General features: G+C 49.0%; 1 protein-coding gene across 6 annotated transcripts in view; it reads left to right on the top strand.

Moving 5' to 3' along the window:
* The window catches only part of serhl (serine hydrolase like), an 81,661-nt gene that overhangs the window by 4,878 nt on the left and 54,371 nt on the right, over positions 1-22,412 (top strand). For 5 of the 6 annotated variants that reach the window (XM_059953796.1, XM_059953797.1, XM_059953792.1 and 2 more), the window contains exon 2: positions 16,260-16,491. The gene's annotated coding sequence lies outside the window, so the exon portion shown is untranslated. The remainder of the gene's footprint in view (positions 1-16,259; positions 16,492-22,412) is intronic. The other variant, XM_059953793.1, reaches the window with a different exon arrangement.

Below are 22,412 nucleotides of genomic sequence, written 5' to 3'. Positions count from 1 at the left end.
TCAGATGTCGCACTGGTGAGATGCCCGGGAGACTGTTTTGCCCCCTGGACCTGGTCCCTCATTATCCAGTGACGGCCGGACCCTCGCCTGCGACCCTTCCCCACAGAGCCGAGGTGGGGGTGGGGGGGTGCACTGAGCTTCTGAGCAGCTGCCGATCGGTTTATTATCCTCAGCTGTACTGAGACACAATGAAAAACATTCTTTTGTGTGCTGGCTGCATAGGCCGTTCCCAAATGTAAATAAGCCGAGGCAATACCAAGAGCAATAACAAGGTCATTGAGATTGAGAGGTCAAGGGCTTATCTGTATCATTATAAAATGCGTCTCTCCGTGTACACTCCTGTGCCTTGGAACTGCCATTTGGCCAGTCCAGATGAAGGGCCTTGACCTGAAACATCAACTGTTTATTATAACCATATAACATATAACAATTACAGCACGGAAACAGGCCATCTCGGCCCTTCTATCCCTTGCCAAATGCTTACTCTCACCTAGTCCCAGTGACCTGCACTCAGCCCATAACCCTCCATTCCTTTCCTGTCCATATACCTATCCAATTTTACTTTAAATGACAATATCGAACCTGCCTCCACCACTTCCACTGGAAGCTCATTCCACACAGCTACCACTCTCTAAGTAAACAAGTTCCCCCTCATGTTACCCCTAAACTTTTGCCCCTGAACTCTCAACTCATGTCCTCTTGTTTGAATCTCCCCTGCTCTCAATGGAAAAAGCTTATCCACGTCAACTCTATCTATCCCCCTCATAATTTTAAATACCTCTATCAAGTCCCCCCTCAACCTTCTACGCTCCAAAGAATAAAGACCTAACTTGTTCAACCTTTCTCTTAGGCGCCAAAACCCAGGTGGCATTCTAGTAAAACTTCTCTGTACGCTCTCTATTTTGTGGATATCTTTCCTATAATTTGGTGACCAGAACTGTACACAATACACCAAATTTGGCCTCACTAATGCCTTGTACAATTTTAACATTACATCACAACTCCTATTCTCAATGCTCTGATTTATAAAGGCCAGCATACCAAAAGCTGTCTTCACCATCCTATCCACGTGAGATTCTACCTTCAGGGAACTATGCACCATTATTCCTAGATCACTCTGTTCTACTGCATTCCTCAATGCCCTACCATTTACCATGTATGTCCTATTTTGATTAGTCCTACCAAAATGTAGCACCTCACACTTAAACCCTCCACAGATGCTGCCTGACTTGCTGAGTTCCTCCACCATTTTGTGTGTGTTGCTATGTGGGAGGGAAGGGCTGGGCTGGCCTTTTGGAGTAGGTTAGAAGGACAGCACAACATTGTGGGCCGAAGGGCCTGTGCTGTTCAATGTTCTTTGTTCTGTGTGTAGGTAGAAGGGCTTCTCCCGGCTTCATTCAGTGCGTCCCTCAGCCTGGAACGTGCCAGTCAGCAGCGACCCCCCTGTGCTGGGATATCATCAGGTTGACCAAAGGCTGTCTTTCACCAAGTTGATATATTCCAGCAGCACTTGAGGTCTGTCTCGGTGTGTTTCCCTGGAAACGCAGCCCAAGCTCAGGGAGCCCTCTGTCACACAACTGCAGGGGATGGACCTGGACAAGGACCAGTGCCTCCTTTCCTGGAACATGCGTGGTCTGCTCTCTCCCCCTGCCAGTGCGATAATGCTTCCAGTGCCGTGGGTCTCCGTTCAAAAGCCCCCATGGAAACACCTGGACGACACTGTGACACATTCCATGCACCTGAAGCCCCCGGTGCAGGAGAGGCTGGGCCGTTTAAGCCCCTCTCTCCCAGGCCTGGGGCTCAACACCCCCCCAACTCCAGCGGAGGGCAGCAGGGTGGGGTGATGCCGTGCTGAACGGGAGGGGCGGTGAGGGAGCAGCTCTGCGAAGCAACGCGAACCGTAAGAATCGCAGGGCTGAGAGAGGTCCAAGGCGAAGGAAAACCGACGCTCAGGAGTGCATCGGGGGATGCAAGGGGAAAACAGGAGGGATGGGACAGAGCAGGGGGAGCACAGGAGTTATGGGAGCAGTGAATTACAGAACTCCTGCAGAATGAATGGATACCATTCTGCCCATCAAGTCCAAGCTAGCTGATGGTGGTGCTGACTTCAGAATGTTAATATTTAAGGCCCTGTTGACAGCTGAGCAGTAACATTTGTCTCTGGCTTTTGGCAAGTGAAACGGTCGCCGTTGCCAGTTGTGGGATCTTGCTGTGTGTTTCTCCATTTATTCTCAGTACACAAGACCACAGCGCAGGGGCAGCAATGCTTTGGGAGAATCTGGATAACAATGAGTCAGCTCCCCCTGCATAAGGACAAACGGGGAGGGAACTTTTCAATCTCCAAGCATTTACTTTTGCTAGGGAAATGAATAAGCTGTTAATCTCAAAAACGAGGGTGAAGAGTAAAGCGAAGAATGTTTGCAGGGCGCTGCTCTGCTGTGTGTATACCCTGAGTGCCCTTGATAATGAACTGGAACGTGGGAAAAGCTCACTGGCATTAGCCCCTCTCACAGAGTTAGCTGATAGCTCTGGATCCCAGCCCTGAAGGCACTTGTACTATTCCTCTCTGAAAGCTTCTGCTGGATTTCCATAGCTAGCCCCTTTTACAGTTGCTGGCTATAACTCAGTGAGTGAAGCCTTATCACCGCCCTCCGATTCTTTACGAAGTTGTCCTCACCTGTCCTTCCAGCACAAACATTTCTTCATCAGTTTCCCTGTCTGAACCTCTCCTTGATTTTGGACAGTGTGATAATCCCGGGGGTGGGGTGGGGTACCCGTAGGGGACTGCTTGGCCCCAATTCCCCCGGCCTCCTGCTACCCGAGCCAGAGTCCATGATACACACACGTCATATTGGAATGTGTAACCTTCCAGCCCGGAACGATGCTCTTCAAAACAATGGCCCAGAGATTCTTGTGTGGACATTAACATTCCCAACACCAGCTCCTGTGGACGGGAGCAGCAAGCGCCTCTGGGCGATTGTTATGTCATCACTGATGCACCAAATTCCAATCTATATTCAGACCTCCCTTGGCACATCATGATGAGGGTGGACGGACCGGGCTCCAGGGTCATTGTCCTTGCCCCATCTGAGGACATCCTGGAGCAAAGTACAGCCAGCGGCGGGCGTAAGTGTCCACAATGACGGACAAGCAATCATTTTTGGAGTCGCCGGAGAGTAGTGCTTCATTTCTTCCTCGCCACCTCCCTCCTGCCTCTCCAGCAGAGGGGCACTCCTTCGGGTCTGCCAGCTGACAGTGAAGCACTCTCTGAGGACTGCACTTCTAAAGTGTGGCGCTGCAGGTTGCTTGGGTATGAGGTCCGCTGCCCCATGCCCCCTCCTGCCACTGATCCTCACTGACTTACCCTGGCCTGCATTGACGTAACTAGTCTCGTCTACACTCGTCTACATTGACCTACGGTTGTCTAGAACTACCCTGGACTAATTGATTGACATGGGATCTTTTAAATCTTTTTATTAATTTTCAAACAAACATAAGAAGAAAAACAGCAAGTACAGAGAGCTTGAGAGTACATAATTAATAAGGTTGGAATGCAAATACAAACAGTTAATCACACAGATATAATAACCTCCCAAACTCAGACTATATTACAAAAGTAGAAACACTCCCCAAATAAAACAACAGCTAACCTAACCGACAGGCTATTGTATCCTATCTGGTATACACAGTGGTGTCAATAACTCCACACCTCTATCCAAATAACTAAAGGTGATAAGAAAAAGGTTTGGGAAAGGTCAGTTTAACTCGTATGAAAATGTTGGATAAATGGTCTCCAGGTTTCTTCAAATTTGACCGAAGGGTCAAAAATGACACTTCTGATTTTTTTCTAAACTCAAACAATATATAGTTTGGGAGAACCATTGAAATGTAGTTGGGGGATTAATTTCTTTTCAGTTCAGTAGAATGGATCTCCTAGCCATTGGTGTGACAAACGCAATCATCCAGCAAGCTGAGGGGAATAAATAACTGTTATCCACCATTGGTAAGCCAAAAGTTGCAGTAATAGGATGAGGTTGCAAATTAATACTCAAAACTGTTGAAATGATACCAAAAATATCTTTCCAGTATTTTTGCACGCAAGGGCAAGACCAAAACAAGTGGGTCAAAGAGGCTACTTCAGAAAGGCAACCATCACAAATTGGATTAACATGAGAATAAAATCAAGCAAGTTTGGCCTGAGACATATGGGCCCTATGTACCACCTCGAATTGTATCAGGGCATGTTTGACACAAATAGAAGAGGAGTTAACAAACTGTGAAAATTCCTCCCATTGCTCTGTAGGTAACGGACATTGGAGTTCTTTTTCCCATTCATTCTTAACTTTATCTGACAACCCTGGCTGTATTTTCATGATCATATTATAAATGACGGCTATTAAACCCTTCTGATAGGGATTTGATTTGCATGGGATCTATATTAACCTACACTGGTCTACACGGACTCACACTGGTCTACACTGGCTCACGCTGGTCTACACCGACACACACTGGTCTACACCGACTCACACGGTCTACACCGACTCACTCTGGTCTACAGGGACTCACACTGGTCTACAGGGACTCACACTGGTCTACAGGGACTCACACTGGTCTACAGGGACTCACACTGGTCTACAGGGACTCACTCTGGTCTACACCGACTCACACTGGTCTACACCGACACACACTGGTCTACACCGACTCACACGGTCTACACCGACTCACTCTGGTCTACAGGGACTCACACTGGTCTACAGGGACTCACACTGGTCTACAGGGACTCACACTGGTCTACACGGACTCACACTGATCTACACGGACTCACTGTGGTCTACACCGACTCACACTGGTCTACACCGGCTCACTCTGGTCTACACGGACTCACACTGGTCTACATGGACTCACACTGGTCTACACGGGCTCACACTGGTCTACATGGACTCACACTGGTCTACACTGACTCACACTGGTCTACACTGGCTCACACTGCTCTACACCGACTCACTCTGGTCTACACCAACTCACACTGGTCTACACGGACTCACACTGGTCTACACCGACTCACACTGGTCTACACAGACTCACTCTGGTCTACACGGACTCACACTGGTCTACACCGACTCACACTGGTCTACACAGACTCACTCTGGTCTACACGGACTCACACTGGTCTACACCGACTCACTCTGGTCTACACGGACTCACACTGGTCTACAGGGACTCACACTGGTCTACACAGGCTCACACTGGTCTACACGGGCTCACACTGGTCTACACTGGCTCACACTGCTCTACATGGACTCACACAGGTCTACACGGACTCACACTGGTCTACACTGGCTCACGCTGGTCTACACCGACACACACTGGTCTACACCGACTCACTCTGGTCTACAGGGACTCACACTGGTCTACAGGGACTCACACTGGTCTACAGGGACTCACACTGGTCTACACGGACTCACACTGATCTACACGGACTCACTGTGGTCTACACCGACTCACACTGGTCTACACCGGCTCACTCTGGTCTACACGGACTCACACTGGTCTACATGGACTCACACTGGTCTACACGGGCTCACACTGGTCTACATGGACTCACACTGGTCTACACTGACTCACACTGGTCTACACTGGCTCACACTGGTCTACACCGACTCACTCTGGTCTACACCAACTCACACTGGTCTACACCGACTCACACTGGTCTACACGGACACACACTGGTCTACACCGACTCACATTGGTCTACACCGACTCACACTGGTCTACACGGACACACACTGGTCTACACTGACTCACACTGGTCTATACCGACTCACACTGGTCTACACCGACACACACTGGTCTACACCGACTCACACTGGTCTACACCGACTCACACTGGTCTACACGGACACACACTGGTCTACACCGACTCACACTGGTCTACACAGACTCACTCTGGTCTACACCGACTCACACTGGTCTACACCGGCTCACTCTGGTCTACACGGACTCACACTGGTCTACATGGACTCACACTGGTCTACACGGGCTCACACTGGTCTACATGGACTCACACTGGTCTACACTGGCTCACACTGGTCTACACTGGCTCACACTGGTCTACACCGACTCACTCTGGTCTACACCAACTCACACTAGTCTACACCAACTCACTCTGGTCTACACAGACTCACACTGGTCTACACGGACTCACACTGGTCTACATGGACTCACAATGGTCTACACGGACTCACACTGGTCTACACCGACTCACACTGGTCTACACAGACTCACTCTGGTCTACACGGACTCACACTGGTCTACACCGACTCACACTGGTCTACACAGACTCACTCTGGTCTACACGGACTCACACTGGTCTACACCGACTCACTCTGGTCTACACGGACTCACACAGGTCTACACGGACTCACACTGGTCTACACGGACTCACACTGGTCTACAAGGACTCACACTGGTCTACACAGGCTCACACTGGTCTACACGGGCTCACACTGGTCTACAAGGACTCACACAGGTATACACTGGCTCACACTGGTCTACACTGGCTCACACTGCTCTACATGGACTCACACAGGTCTACACGGACTCACACTGGTCTACACTGGCTCACGCTGGTCTACACCGACACACACTGGTCTACACCGACTCACACTGGTCTACACCGTCTCACTCTGGTCTACACCAACTCACACTGGTCTACACCGGCTCACTCTGGTCTACACGGACTCACACTGGTCTACATGGACTCACACTGGTCTACACGGGCTCACACTGGTCTACATGGACTCACACTGGTCTACACTGACTCACACTGGTCTACACTGGCTCACACTGGTCTACACCGACTCACTCTGGTCTACACCAACTCACACTAGTCTACACCAACTCACTCTGGTCTACACAGACTCACACTGGTCTACACGGACTCACACTGGTCTACATGGACTCACACTGGTCTACACGGACTCACACTGATCTACACCGACTCACTCTGGTCTACACGGACTCACACTGGTCTACACGGACTCACACTGGTCTACACGGACTCACACTGGTCTACACCGACTCACACTGGTCTACACAGACTCACTCTGGTCTACATGGACTCACACTGGTCTACACTGACTCACACTGGTCTACACTGGCTCACACTGGTCTACACCGACTCACTCTGGTCTACACCAACTCACACTAGTCTACACCAACTCACTCTGGTCTACACAGACTCACACTGGTCTACACGGACTCACACTGGTCTACATGGACTCACACTGGTCTACACGGACTCACACTGATCTACACCGACTCACTCTGGTCTACACGGACTCACACTGGTCTACACGGACTCACACTGGTCTACACGGACTCACACTGGTCTACACCGACTCACACTGGTCTACACAGACTCACTCTGGTCTACACGGACTCACACTGGTCTACACCGACTCACACTGGTCTACACAGACTCACTCTGGTCTACACGGACTCACACTGGTCTACACCGACTCACTCTGGTCTACACGGACTCACACAGGTCTACACGGACTCACACTGGTCTACACGGACTCACACTGGTCTACACGGACTCACACTGGTCTACAGGGACTCACACTGGTCTACACAGGCTCACACTGGTCTACACGGGCTCACACTGGTCTACAAGGACTCACACAGGTATACACTGGCTCACACTGGTCTACACTGGCTCACACTGCTCTACATGGACTCACACAGGTCTACACGGACTCACACTGGTCTACACTGGCTCACGCTGGTCTACACCGACACACACTGGTCTACACCGACTCACACTGGTCTACACCGACTCACTCTGGTCTACAGGGACTCACACTGGTCTACAGGGACTCACACTGGTCTACAGGGACTCACACTGGTCTACACGGACTCACATTGATCTACACGGACTCACTGTGGTCTACACGGACTCACTGTGGTCTACACGGACTCACACTGGTCTACACAGACTCACTCTGGTCTACACCAACTCACTCTGGTCTACACAGACTCACACTGGTCTACAGGGACTCACACTGGTCTACACAGGCTCACACTGGTCTACACCGACTCACTCTGGTCTACACCAACTCACACTAGTCTACACCAACTCACTCTGGTCTACACAGACTCACACTGGTCTACACGGACTCACACTGGTCTACATGGACTCACACTGGTCTACACTGACTCACACTGGTCTACACTGGCTCACACTGGTCTACACCGACTCACTCTGGTCTACACCAACTCACACTGGTCTACACGGACTCACACTGGTCTACACCGACTCACACTGGTCTACACCGACTCACACTGATCTACACCGACTCACACTGGTCTACACGGACTCACTCTGGTCTACACAGACTCACATTGGTCTACACCGACTCACACTGGTCTACACTGACTCACACTGGTCTACACCGACTCACTCTGGTCTACACAGACTCACACTGGTCTACACGGACTCACTCTGGTCTACACAGACTCACACTGGTCTACACGGGCTCACACTGGTTTACAAGGACTCACACAGGTATACACTGGCTCACACTGGTCTACACTGGCTCACACTGCTCTACATGGACTCACACAGGTCTACACGGACTCACGCTGGTCTACACTGACTCACGCTGGTCTACACCGACACACACTGGTCTACACCGACTCACACTGGTCTACACCGTCTCACTCTGGTCTACAGGGACTCACACTGGTCTACAGGGACTCACACTGGTCTACACGGACTCACACTGATCTACATGGACTCACTGTGGTCTACACCGACTCACACTGGTCTACACCGGCTCACTCTGGTCTACACGGACTCACACTGGTCTACACGGACTCACACTGGTCTACACGGGCTCACACTGGTCTACATGGACTCACACTGGTATACACTGACTCACACTGGTCTACACTGGCTCACACTGGTCTACACCGACTCACTCTGGTCTACACCAACTCACACTGGTCTACACCGGCTCACTCTGGTCTACACGGACTCACACTGGTCTACATGGACTCACACTGGTCTACACGGGCTCACACTGGTCTACATGGACTCACACTGGTCTACACTGACTCACACTGGTCTACACTGGCTCACACTGGTCTACACCGACTCACTCTGGTCTACACCAACTCACACTAGTCTACACCAACTCACTCTGGTCTACACAGACTCACACTGGTCTACACGGACTCACACTGGTCTACATGGACTCACACTGGTCTACACCGACTCACACTGGTCTACACCGTCTCACTCTGGTCTACACGGACTCACACTGATCTACACCGACTCACTCTGGTCTACACGGACTCACACTGGTCTACACGGACTCACACTGGTCTACACGGACTCACACTGGTCTACACCGACTCACACTGGTCTACACAGACTCACTCTGGTCTACATCGACTCACACTGGTCTACACTGACTCACACTGGTCTACACCGGCTCACTCTGGTCTACACCGACTCACTCTGGTCTACACCAACTCACACTAGTCTACACCAACTCACTCTGGTCTACACAGACTCACACTGGTCTACACGGACTCACACTGGTCTACATGGACTCACACTGGTCTACACGGACTCACACTGATCTACACCGACTCACTCTGCTCTACACGGACTCACACTGGTCTACACGGACTCACACTGGTCTACACGGACTCACACTGGTCTACACCGACTCACACTGGTCTACACAGACTCACTCTGGTCTACACGGACTCACACTGGTCTACACCGACTCACACTGGTCTACACAGACTCACTCTGGTCTACACGGACTCACACTGGTCTACACCGACTCACTCTGGTCTACACGGACTCACACAGGTCTACACGGACTCACACTGGTCTACACGGACTCACACTGGTCTACACGGACTCACACTGGTCTACAGGGACTCACACTGGTCTACACAGGCTCACACTGGTCTACACGGGCTCACACTGGTCTACAAGGACTCACACAGGTATACACTGGCTCACACTGGTCTACACTGGCTCACACTGCTCTACATGGACTCACACAGGTCTACACGGACTCACACTGGTCTACACTGGCTCACGCTGGTCTACACCGACACACACTGGTCTACACCGACTCACACTGGTCTACACCGACTCACTCTGGTCTACAGGGACTCACACTGGTCTACAGGGACTCACACTGGTCTACAGGGACTCACACTGGTCTACACGGACTCACACTGATCTACACGGACTCACTGTGGTCTACACGGACTCACTGTGGTCTACACGGACTCACACTGGTCTACACGGACTCACACTGGTCTACACAGACTCACTCTGGTCTACACCGACTCACACTGGTCTACACGGGCTCACACTGGTCTACACGGACTCACACTGGTCTACAGGGACTCACACTGGTCTACACGGACTCACTGTGGTCTACACTGACTCACTGTGGTCTACACGGACTCACACTGGTCTACACAGACTCACTCTGGTCTACACCGACTCACACTGGTCTACACGGTCTCACACTGGTCTACACGGACTCACTCTGGTCTACACGGACTCACTCTGGTGTACATGGACTCACACAGGTCTACACGGGCTCACACTGGTCTACACTGGCTCACGCTGGTCTACACCGACACACACTGGTCTACACCGACTCACTCTGGTCTGCACCGACTCACACTAGTCTACACCGACTCACACTGGTCTACACCGACTAACACTGGTCTACACTGACTCACTCTGGTCTGCACCGACTCACACTAGTCTACACAGACTCACACTGGTCTACACGGACTCACACTGGTCTACACCGACTCACACTGGTCTACACAGACTCACTCTGGTCTACACCGACTCACACTGGTCTACACGGACTCACTCTGGTCTACACCGACTCACACTGGTCTACACCGACTCACACTGGTCTACACAGACTCACTCTGGTCTACACCGACTCACACTGGTCTACACGGACTCACTCTGGTCTACACCGACTCACACTGGTCTACACCGACTCACACTGATCTACACCGACTCACACTGGTCTACACGGACTCACTCTGGTCTACACAGACTCACATTGGTCTACACCGACTCACACTGGTCTACACCGACTCACACTGGTCTACACCGACTCACTCTGGTCTACACAGACTCACACTGATCTACACCGACTCACTCTGGTCTACACGGACTCACTCTGGTCTACACAGACTCACACTGGTCTACACCGACTCACTCTGGTCTACACGGACTCACATTGGTCTACACCGACTCACACTGATCTACACCGACTCACTCTGGTCTACACGGACTCACACAGGTCTACACGGACTCACACTGGTCTACAATGACTCACACAGGTATACACTGGCTCACACTGGTCTACACGGACTCACTATGGTCTACACCGACTCACACTGGTCTACACGGACTCACACTGGTCTACACAGACTCACTCTGGTCTACACCGACTCACACTGGTCTACACGGACTCACACTGGTCTACACAGACTCACTCTGGTCTACACCGACTCACACTGGTCTACACGGACTCACTCTGGTCTACACAGACTCACACTGGTCTACACGGACTCACACTGGTCTACACTGGCTCACACTGGTCTACACGGACTCACACTGGTCTACACCGACTCACACTGGTCTACACCGACTCACACTGGTTTACACCAACTCACACTGGTCTTCACTGACTCACACTGGTCTACACTGACTCACACTGGTCTACACGGACTCACACTGGTCTACAGTGACTCACACTGGTCTACACAGACTCACACTGGTCTACACCGACTCACACTGGTCTACACCGACTCACACTGATCTACACGGACTCACACTGGTCTACGCTTGCTCACACTGGTGTACATGGGCGCACACTGGTCTACAAGGACTCACACAGGTATACACTGGCTCACACTGGTCTACACTGGCTCACACTGGTCTCCATGGACTCACACAGGTCTACACGGACTCACACTGGTCTGCACTGGCTCACGCTGGTCTACACCGACACACACTGGTCTACACCGACTCACTCTGGTCTACACGGACTCACACTGGTCTATATGGACTCACACTGGTCTACACGGACTCACACTGGTCTACACGGACTCACATTGGTCTACACCAACTCACACTGGTCTACACTGACTCACACTGGTCTACACCAACTCACACTGGTCTACACGGACTCACTCTGGTCTACATGGACTCACACTGGTCTACACCGACTCACACTGGTCTACACCGACTCACTCTGGTCTACACCGACTCACACTGGTCTACACGGACTCACTCTGGTCTACACGGACTCACACTGGTCTACACGGACTCACACTGGTCTACACCGACTCACACTGGTCTACACGGGCTCACACTGGTCTACATGGACTCAGACTGGTCTACACCAACTCACACTGGTCTACACAGACTCACTCTGGTCTACACCGACTCACACTGGTGTACACAGACTCACTCTGGTCTACACTGACTCACACTGGTCTACACGGACTCACTCTGGTCTAGACGGACTCACTCTGGTCTACACCGACTCACACTGGTCTAGACGGACCCACACTGGTCTACACCGACACACGCAGTCTTGCGAAAAGGAAAGTTGAATGTGTCTCTCCCTGCTAGTACATAGCGTCTCCGACAGTAAACCTCATGTCGTGCCTCCTCACTGGTGACACGTGGAAACTGAACTCCTTTCGGACTCAGGCTGAACTACAGAGGACAGGGAGAAGGTCTCTGGCCCCTGCACACACAGCAGACTGGTGTGTGGATACACCCTAGTGGTTGTGATCCAGATCCCCAGCAATGGTTATGGGCAGCCTCGGGAGAGACGAAGGCTATGGGTGTTAACCCAGACAGCAAATCCGGAGTGGAGCCCCTAAGCCAACTGGTCATCATTGAACATCCTTCCAACAGCTCCTGTAGCCAAGCTGGTGCCAAACACATTGCTTCATAAGCTTTCCTTTGGAATACACTGGTGAGGGTGAGAGAGGGATGGATAACTGGGCATCTGTGGACCTCCATACCATCTGCTCAGGCTTGTGATGATGATCATCACCCATTGTCCTTTGAGACAGACAGATGACAATCATTAGGCAAAACTTTCAATTTAAGAGATAATATTTATTTTTGAAAATAGATGGTACTGGAGACACTTTGTAGGGAAGGCAGTGTCCAGTGACAAAGAAACAAAGTTAACATTTCAGGTTGAGGATCATTTATCATGACAGAAAACTGCTAGTTTGAAGTAGCAGAGAAGACGGGGAAGGCACAGGTGAAGAAAGTAATATCTCTCATAGGGCAAAACTAACTGTGTGGCTAGGCATAACTTAAATGCCATCTATAAATTTGCTGATGATACACCCATTGTTGGTAGAATCTCAGATGGAGATGAGAGGCCGTACAGGAGTGAGATATGCCAACTAGTGGTGTCGCAGCAACAACCTGGCACTCAACGTCAGTAAGATGAAAGAGCTGATTGTGGACTTCAGGCAGGGTGAGATGAAGGAACACATATCAATCCTCACAGAGAGATCAGAAATGGAGAGAGTGAGCAGTTTCAAGTTCCTGGGTGTCACGGATCTCTGAGGACCTAAGCTGGTACCAATGTATCTAAGCTAAGGTGAGTGGGAGGACAGATGATTGGGAAATTTTTAAGGAACAACAGAACTTAACTAAAAAGGCAATAGGGGAGAAAAAATGAGGTACGGACGCAAGCTAGCCAGGAATTTAAAGGAGGATAGCAAAAGCTATTTTAGGTATGTGAAGAGAAAGAAGATAGTTAAGAACAATGTTGGGCCCTTGAAGAATGAATTGGGTGAAATTGTTATGGGAAGCAGAGAAATGGCAGAAGAATTTAATGAGTACTTTAGATCTGTCTTCACTAAGGAAGACACAAGCAATCTCCCAGATGTATGGATGGGCCAAGGACATAGGGTAACAGAGGAAATGAAACAGATTGACATTCGGAAGGAAACGGTGATGAGTAGACTGATGGGACTGAAAGATAACAAATCCCCAGGTCCAAATGGTCTGCATCCTAGGGTACTAAAGGAGGTGGCCCTGGAAATTGCGGATGCATTGGTAATCATTTTCCAATGTTCCTTAGATTCAGGATCAGTTCCTGAGGATTGGAGAATGGCTTACGTTATCCCACTTTTTAAGAAAGGAGGGAGGGAGAAAACAGAGAACTATCGACCTGTCAGCCTGACATCGGTGGTGGGGAAGATGCTAGAGTCCATTATTAAAGATGAAATAGTGGCATATCTAGATAGCAGTGATAGGATTGGGCCAAGCCAGCATGGATTTACCAAGGGTAAATCATACTTGACTAATCTATTGGAGTTTTTCGAGGATGTAACCAGGAAGTTAGACGGGGGACATCCAGTGGATGTAGTGTACCTCGATTTTCAGAAAGCATTTGATAAGGTCCCACGTAGGAGATTGGTGGGTAAAATCAGAGCTCAGGGCATCGGGGGGAAGACATTGACATGGATAGAAAACTGGTTGGCAGATAGAAAGCAAAGGGTAGCGGTGAATGGGTGTTTCTCGGAATGGCAGGTGGTGACTAGTGGGGTGCCACAGGGCTCGGTATTGGGACCACAGCTGTTTACCATTTACATTAACGATTTGGATGAAGGCATTAAAAATAACATCAGCACATTTGCTGATGATATGAAGCTGGGTGGCAGTGTGACATGTGATGAGGATGTTAGGAGAATTCAGGGTGACTTGGATAGGCTGGGTGAGTGGGCAGATACTTGGCAGATGGCATTCAATGTGAATAAGTGTGAGGTTATCCACTTTGGGAGTAAGAACAGGAAGGCAGATTATTAACTGAACGGTGTAGAGTTGGGTAAGGGAGAAATACAAAGAGATCTCGGAGTCCTTGTTCATCAGTCACTGAAGGTGAATGAGCAAGTGCAGCAGGCAGTGAAGAAGGCTAATGGAATGTTGGCCTTTATTACAAAGGGAATTGAGTACAAGAGCAAGGAAATCCTTTTGCATTTGTACAGGGCCCTGGTGAGACCACACCTGGAGTATTGTGTACAGTTTTGGTCTCCAGGGTTAAGGAAGGACATCCTGGCTGTAGAGCAAGTGCAGTGTAGATTCACAAGGTTAATTCCTGGGATGTCTGGACTGTCTTATGCAGAGAGGTTAGAGAGACTGGGCTTGTACACGCTGGAATTAAGGAGATTGAGAGGGGATCTGATTGCAACATATAAGATTATTAAGGGATTGGACAAAATAGAGGCAGGAAATATGTTCCAGATGCTGGGAGAGTCCAGTACCAGAGGGCATGGTTTGAGAATAAGGGGTAGGTCATTTAGGACAGAGTTAAGGAAAAACTTCTTCTCCCAGAGAGTTGTGGGAGACTGGGATGCACTGCCTCGGAAGGTAGTGGAGGCCAATTCTCTGGGTGCTTTCAAGAAGGAGCTAGATAGGTATCTCATGGATAGGGGAATCAAGGGATATGGGGACAAGGCAGGAACCAGGTATTGATAGTAGATGATCAGCCATGATCTCAAAATGGCGGTGCAGGCTCGAAGGGCCGAATGGTCTACTTCTGCGCCTATTGTCTATTGTCTATATCGATGCAGCTATAAAGGAGGGAAGACAATGACAGTACTTCATTAGTAGTTTGAAGAGATTTGGTATATCAACAAAAACACTCAAAAACTCTATAGCTGTTCTGTGGAGAACATTTTGACAGGCTGCATCACTGTCTGGTATTGGGGGGGGGGGCGTACTAGCTGCAGAGGGTTATAAATCTAGTCAGCTCCATCTTGGGTACAAAGTACCCAGGACATCTTTAGGGAGCAGTGTCTCAGAAAGGCAGCGTCCATTATTAAAGACCTCCAGCACCCAGGGCATGCCCTTTTCTCATTGTTCCCATCAGGGAGGAGGTACAGAAGCCTGAAGACACACACTCAGTGATTCAGGAACAGCTTCTTCTCCTCTGTCATCCGATTCCAAAATGGACATTGAACCCATGAACACTATCTCACTTTTTAAATAAAAGTTATTTCTATTTTTGCATGAGTTTTAATCCATTCAATAGATTAAACTGTAACTGATTTACTTACTTGTTTATTTTTACTTTTTTTCTGTATTTTTATGTATTGCATTGAACTGCTGTGCTAAGTTAACAAATTTCATGGTATTTTGCACCGAGACCCTTCACTGGGGCTTCGTCTATCATCCCCTGAAAGACAGAGCCACTGAAAGCAGCTCTTGGCTCAGAGGAAGGAAGCTGCCGAATGATTTGTGCATCTCCGCTGCTCTGGAGGAGGCAGAAAGTGTCGGTCCTCACCACAAAACTGCTGCTGCTTACAGGACGATTGGGTCCCGTCCATAAAGTGTGCAGGTCGGGGCTCGAGAATGGAGTCTTCGTTCATGGAATGCAGGTATGACCGATGACCAGCGTGGGGCAGACCCGGTCCAGTCACCGCTACTGTGAATTCACTGCTTAGACATAGCCTGGCCCTGTAAATGCCAACTGTCCTCAATGTCCAGTCCATACCCCTCCACCCTGTTGGGCGACCAGGTCATTTTCCACAAGGAAGTGAATCTCAGGGTTGAATATGGTGACGTATATGTACGTTGATGATAAACCTTGAGCTTGAGATGGCTGATGTGCAGACAAGACCATCATCCACTTCTTGGTGGAAGTCTAGAAAAGCACGTGGCGTCCTCGTCAAGGTCTGCCCCGAGCGGGTACATAATAGCGGACTGTCTGATCTGTACGTACCTGGGACACACACATACGGTTTCTGGTAGATCATCAGCTTGGTGAAAGGCACTCCGTGGCCTACCCAAGACTTCCAGAGGAAGGAGTTGTCCCTGGTGGAAGGAGGCCAAATGGTACATTTCAGGGTGAGGGAGTGCGTGCTGAGAGACTTTATATCTTACTGTATTTATGATTGAGAATGATCTGTATGGATGGCATAAAGCAGTTCCTTTTATTGTACCTTGGTATATGTGACAATAATAAACCAAATATTGATCAGATTCAGATTTATTGATCACACGTTTGATCTAGACTATCTAATCATCTATACTTTGCTCAAAATATGCCCCATCATATTAGCCATGGGAAAAGGTCTCTGACAGTCTACTCGATCTATGTCTCTACCAAGACACCTCTCATCCTCCTTCGCTCCGAAGAGGAAAGCCCTAACTCACTCGTATTTCATGCCCTCATATTGGTAAACAAAGGATGTATTAGTTATAATCATTGATCGATAGGATCTGTTAGTGGTCAGTACTGGTTGATAGAGGATGTATTGGTGGTCATCCTCCAAGATTCCACAGATTATGGAACTACTCCTGTGAAGGAGAGGATGGAGACTTCTATTGCGAAAAGGAGGGCCAGCAAACTGTAGACGTTTACCCTAACACCAGAAGTGAGAAAATTGCTGGAGGCTATTACAAAGGATAACATGACATCACACTTACAGAATATAAAAAGGATCGGGCAAAGTCAGCATTGATTTCACATTCAGATTTATTTATTGAAACGTATCGCTTGTTCAACAACCAACGCACCCAAGGGTGTGGCTGGGGCTGCGCATTCCAGCGCCCACATAGCGCGTCCACCAGGCTCGGCAGAACAAGACAGAACGCAGCAAGCAACAGAACAACAGGAAGACAAGCCCCTTCCTTCCCCCCCCACCCCCAACTCCCACAGACAGTCCTCCAACTCCAGGACAGATCTCTGGGCCTCCAGTCTCCAATCTCTAGGCTTCAGCCACCGAACTTTGACAACCTGATCTGATGACAGGACCCTGTGCTCCATGCTGAAACTCTGGAAGTGCCAACCGCTCGCAAGGACGCCCAATCCTGGGACCTTAGCGCACAGAGCGGAGGCCGAGTCTCTGACGTCCTTCATCCCCCGAATGGGGGCAGTTAGGTAGGACCTTAGGGTAACAGCCTCTCTCACACTTCATGGAAGCATTGTTTAAGGAGGAAACAGGAGTAGTGTTAATGACTTTTAAGAATATGATGTCACATTGAGTTTAGATTACAGGGAGCCTGCGGAGGCTTTGGAGAGGGTTCAGAGGAGGCTGCCTAGTTTGGAGGGTGGAGAAGAGGTTGGAGAAACTGGACTGTTTTCTTTGGAACAGCAAAGTTTGAGGGGAGATTTGATAGAAGTTTATAAAATTATGCAAGACATGGATAGATATTCAGTTTGTTTCTCCCCAAGGAGAAAGTGCTTTGTACGACAAGGCTTGTGTTTAAAGTGGGGGTGGGGGAAGTACAAAGGAAACATGGGGCAAAGTTTTTACACAGAGTAGTGGGAAGGGCTGCATTGCCGGGGGGGTGGTGGAGGCAGAGGCAGATAGCGCAGGACATGCGTTAGGGACAAGGGAGGGATGCAGTCAATATCCGAGGAAGAGGGATGAGATTAATTTGGAGTTATCGGTTTAATAGTGGGCCAAAGGACTGTCTTTTGTTGTGCTCCCGATGTGGCCATTTATTATCCGGTGCTCCCGATGTGGCCATTTATACATTGGGGAGACCTGCCGCAGACTGGGAGACCGTTTTGCCAAACGCCGGCGCTCGGTCCTCCAGCAGTGGCGGGATCTCCCTGTGGCCACTCACTTCAATTCCCCAGACCACTCCCACTCCGACATGTCTGTCCACGGCCTCCTCTACCGTCAAGATGAGGCCACACGCAGGTCAATGGAGCAATACCTCATCTCCCGCCTAGGTAGCCTCCTTCCTGCCATCATGAACATCCAACTCACTGACCTCTGCTGATACCCCTGCCCACCACCCTTACCCCCAACCCTACCTATTATTTTAGTCGTTCTCTTTCTCTCTCTTTTCCCCCCCTCACTATAATCTCTCCCCTCCTACCTTTCTTTCTCTTTCATTTCCCATAATTCTCCACCTTCCCTCTAGCCTATTTCCCTCCAGCCTATCACTTCCCAGCTCTCTACTTTATCCACCTCCCCCCACTTCTTATCCCCCCTCGACCATCCCATGTTACTTCACTCCTGATGAAGGGTTTCGGCCCGAAACGTCGTTATTACCTCCTGCCATAGATGCTGTCTGGCCTGCTGAGTTCTGCCAGCATTTCGTGGTTTTTTAAATTTATTTCCAGCATCTGCAGATTCACTCGTGTTGTTTTGTTGTACAGTTTTGTGGAGATTCGAGTCATACAACACCGAATTAGGCCCTTTGGCCCATCTGATCCATGCCAACCAAAATTCTCGTCGGAGTCAGTCCCATTTGCCTGCATTTGGCCCATATTCTGATCCAAGTTCCTGGGTGTTAATATCTCTGAGGATACAATCCAGGACCCAGCATTTTGATGCAGTTACAAAGAAGGCACGACAGCAGATATATCTCATTAGGAGTTTGAGGAGATTTGATATGTCACCAAAGGCACTCGCAAATTTCTACAGACGTGCTGTGGAGGGCATTCTCAGTGGCTGCATCACCGTCTGGTGAAGGGTGGGTCTGGGGTGAAGGTGCTGCACAGGATGAAAGTAAGCTGCAGACAGTTGTAAACTTGGTCATCTCCATCATGGGCACCAGCCTCCACAGTATACAGGACACCTTCAACAAGCGATGGTTTAAGGGCCCCCATCACCCGGGACATGCCTTGCTACCATCAGGGAGGGGGCACACACTCAACGATTCAGGAACAGCTTCTTCCCCTCTGCCATCAGGGAGGAGGTACAGGAGCCTGAAGGCACACACTCAACGATTCAGGAACAGCTTCTTCCCCTCTGCCATCAGGGAGGAGGTACAGGAGCCTGAAGTCACACACTCAACGATTCAGGAACAGCTTCTTCCTTTCTGCCACCCAGTTTCTAAATAGACATTGAACCCATGAACACTACCTCACTACTTCTTTATTTCTATTTTTGCACTACTTATAGAATATTATGTTTAAGACCATTACGTTTAGAAGCAGAATTACGCCACCTGGTCCATCAAGTCTGTACCGCCATTTCATCATGGCTGATCCATTTTTCCTCTCAGCCCCAATCTCCTGCCTTCATCACCCCATATCCCTTCATGTCCTGACTGATCAGGAATCTATCAACCTCTGCATTAAATATACATAAAGACTTGGCCTCCACGGCTGTCTATGGCAAAGAATCCCACAGATTCACCACTCTCTGGCTAAAGAAATTCCTCCTCCCCTCCGTTCTAAATGGATGCCCCTCTATTCTGAGGCTGGGTCCTCCGGTTTTAGACACTTCCACAATAGGCAACATCCTCTCCAAATCCAATCTGTCAAGGCCTTTCACTATTTGATAGGTTTCAATGAGATCACCCCTCATTCTTCTGAATTCCAGTGAATACAGGCCCAGAGCCATTAAACACTCTTCATATGACAAGCGATTCAATCCTGGAATCATTTTTGTGTATCTCCTTTGAACCCTCTCCAGTTTCAGCACATCCTTTCTAAGATACGGGCCCAAACCTACTCACAATACTCCAAGTGAGGCCTCACCAGTGCTTTATAAAGACTCAACATTACATCCTTGCTTTTATATTCTAGTCCTCTTGAAATGAATCCTAACATCACATTTGCTTTCCTCACCACAGACTCAACCTGTAAATTAACCTTTAGAGAATCCTGCACGAGAACTCCCAAATCCCTTTGCACCTCAGTTTTCTTTTGTATTTTCTCTCCATTTGCATAATAGGCAACTCTTTTATTTCTTCAACTAAAGTGCATGACCATACATTTCCCAACTCTGTATTCCATCCGCCATTTCTTTGCCCATTCTCCTAATCTGTCCTTCTGTAGCCTCTATTTCCTCAAAACTACCTGCCCCTCTACCTAACTTCATATCGTCTACAAACTTTGCAACCAAGCCTTCAATTGAATCATCCAAATCATTTACAAGTAGTGTAAAAAGAATTGGTCCCATCATAGACCCCTGTGGAACACCACTGGTCACTGTCAGCCAGTCAGAAAAGGCTCCCTTTTTCCCACTCTTTGTTTCCTGCCAATCAACCACTGCTTCATCCATGCTAGAATCTTTCCTGTAATACCACGGGCTCGTAGCTTGCTAAACAGCCTCATGTGTGGCTCCTTGTCAAAGGCCTTCTGAAAATCCAAATGCACAACATCTTTTTCTATCCCGCTTGTTATTTCTTCAAAGAATCCCAAAAGATTAGTCAAGCAAGAATTCCCCTTGAGGAAACCATGCTCCCTATGGCCTAAATAAAAAACACAAAATGCTGGCAGAACTCAGCAGGCCAGACAGCATCTATGAGAGGAGGTAATAATGACGTTTCGGGACGAAACCCTTCATCATGCTCTCTATGGTCTATTTTATCGTGTGCCTCCAAGTACCCTTTAACCACATCCTTAACAATCAACTCCAACATCTTCCCACCCTCTAACTGACCTATAATTTCTTTCTTTTGCTTCTCTCCTTTCTTGAAGAGTGGAGTGACATTTGCAATTTTCCAGTCTTCCGGAACCATTCCAGAATCAAGTGATTCTTGAAAGATCATTATGAACGGCCCCATTATCCCTTCAGCTACCTTTTTCAGAACCCAGGGGTATACACTGTCTGGTCCATGTGACTTATCTACCTTCAGACCTCGCAGTTTCCCACGAACCTTCTCCCTAGTTATGGTAACTTCACACACTTCATGACCCCTGACACCTGGAACTTCCATTGTACTGCTAGTGTCTTCCTGAGAGATGCAAAACACTTACTTAGTTCATCTGCTATTTCCTTGTCCACCATTACTGCCTCTCCAGCATCGTTTTCCAATGGTCTGATATCCACTTTCGCCTCTCTTTTACACTTTATGTATCTGAAAAAACTTTTGGTATGCTCCTTAATATGATTGGCTAGCTTACTGATGCACCATCAATGACTCTCGGAGTCATGAGTCGAGATAGGCTTTTATTAGCTGGAAGAAAGCACCGTCAGCAGCAAGTGCCCACCACACAACATCCTGGAGATTGAGGGGGGAGCAGTGCCTCCAATCGCCTTTATACCGGGGTCTGTGGGAGGAGCCGCAGGAGCAGTCAGAGGGAGGGGGGGGGTGTCAAGACAGGTATATGTAGTTCACCACACTTACCTTCATATTCCATCTTTACCTTCTTATTGACTTTTTAAGTTGCCTTCTGTTGGTATTTAAAACCCTCCCAGTCTTCTAACTTCTCACTAATATTTGTTCTATTATATGCCCTTTAGCTTTTACGTTGGTTTTGACTTCCCTTGTTAGCCACGGTTGAGTCATCTTGCCTCTAGAATACTTCTTCCTCTTTGAGATGCATATATCCTGTGCCTTCCAAATTGCTTCCAGAAATTCCAACCATTCCTGCTCTGCCGTCATC

This window comes from Hypanus sabinus, chromosome 29, assembly GCF_030144855.1.
Source record: "Hypanus sabinus isolate sHypSab1 chromosome 29, sHypSab1.hap1, whole genome shotgun sequence".
NCBI lineage: Eukaryota > Metazoa > Chordata > Chondrichthyes > Myliobatiformes > Dasyatidae > Hypanus > Hypanus sabinus.
Note: the sequence above shows the minus strand (reverse complement) of the source record. Positions and strands in the feature narration are given on the sequence as shown.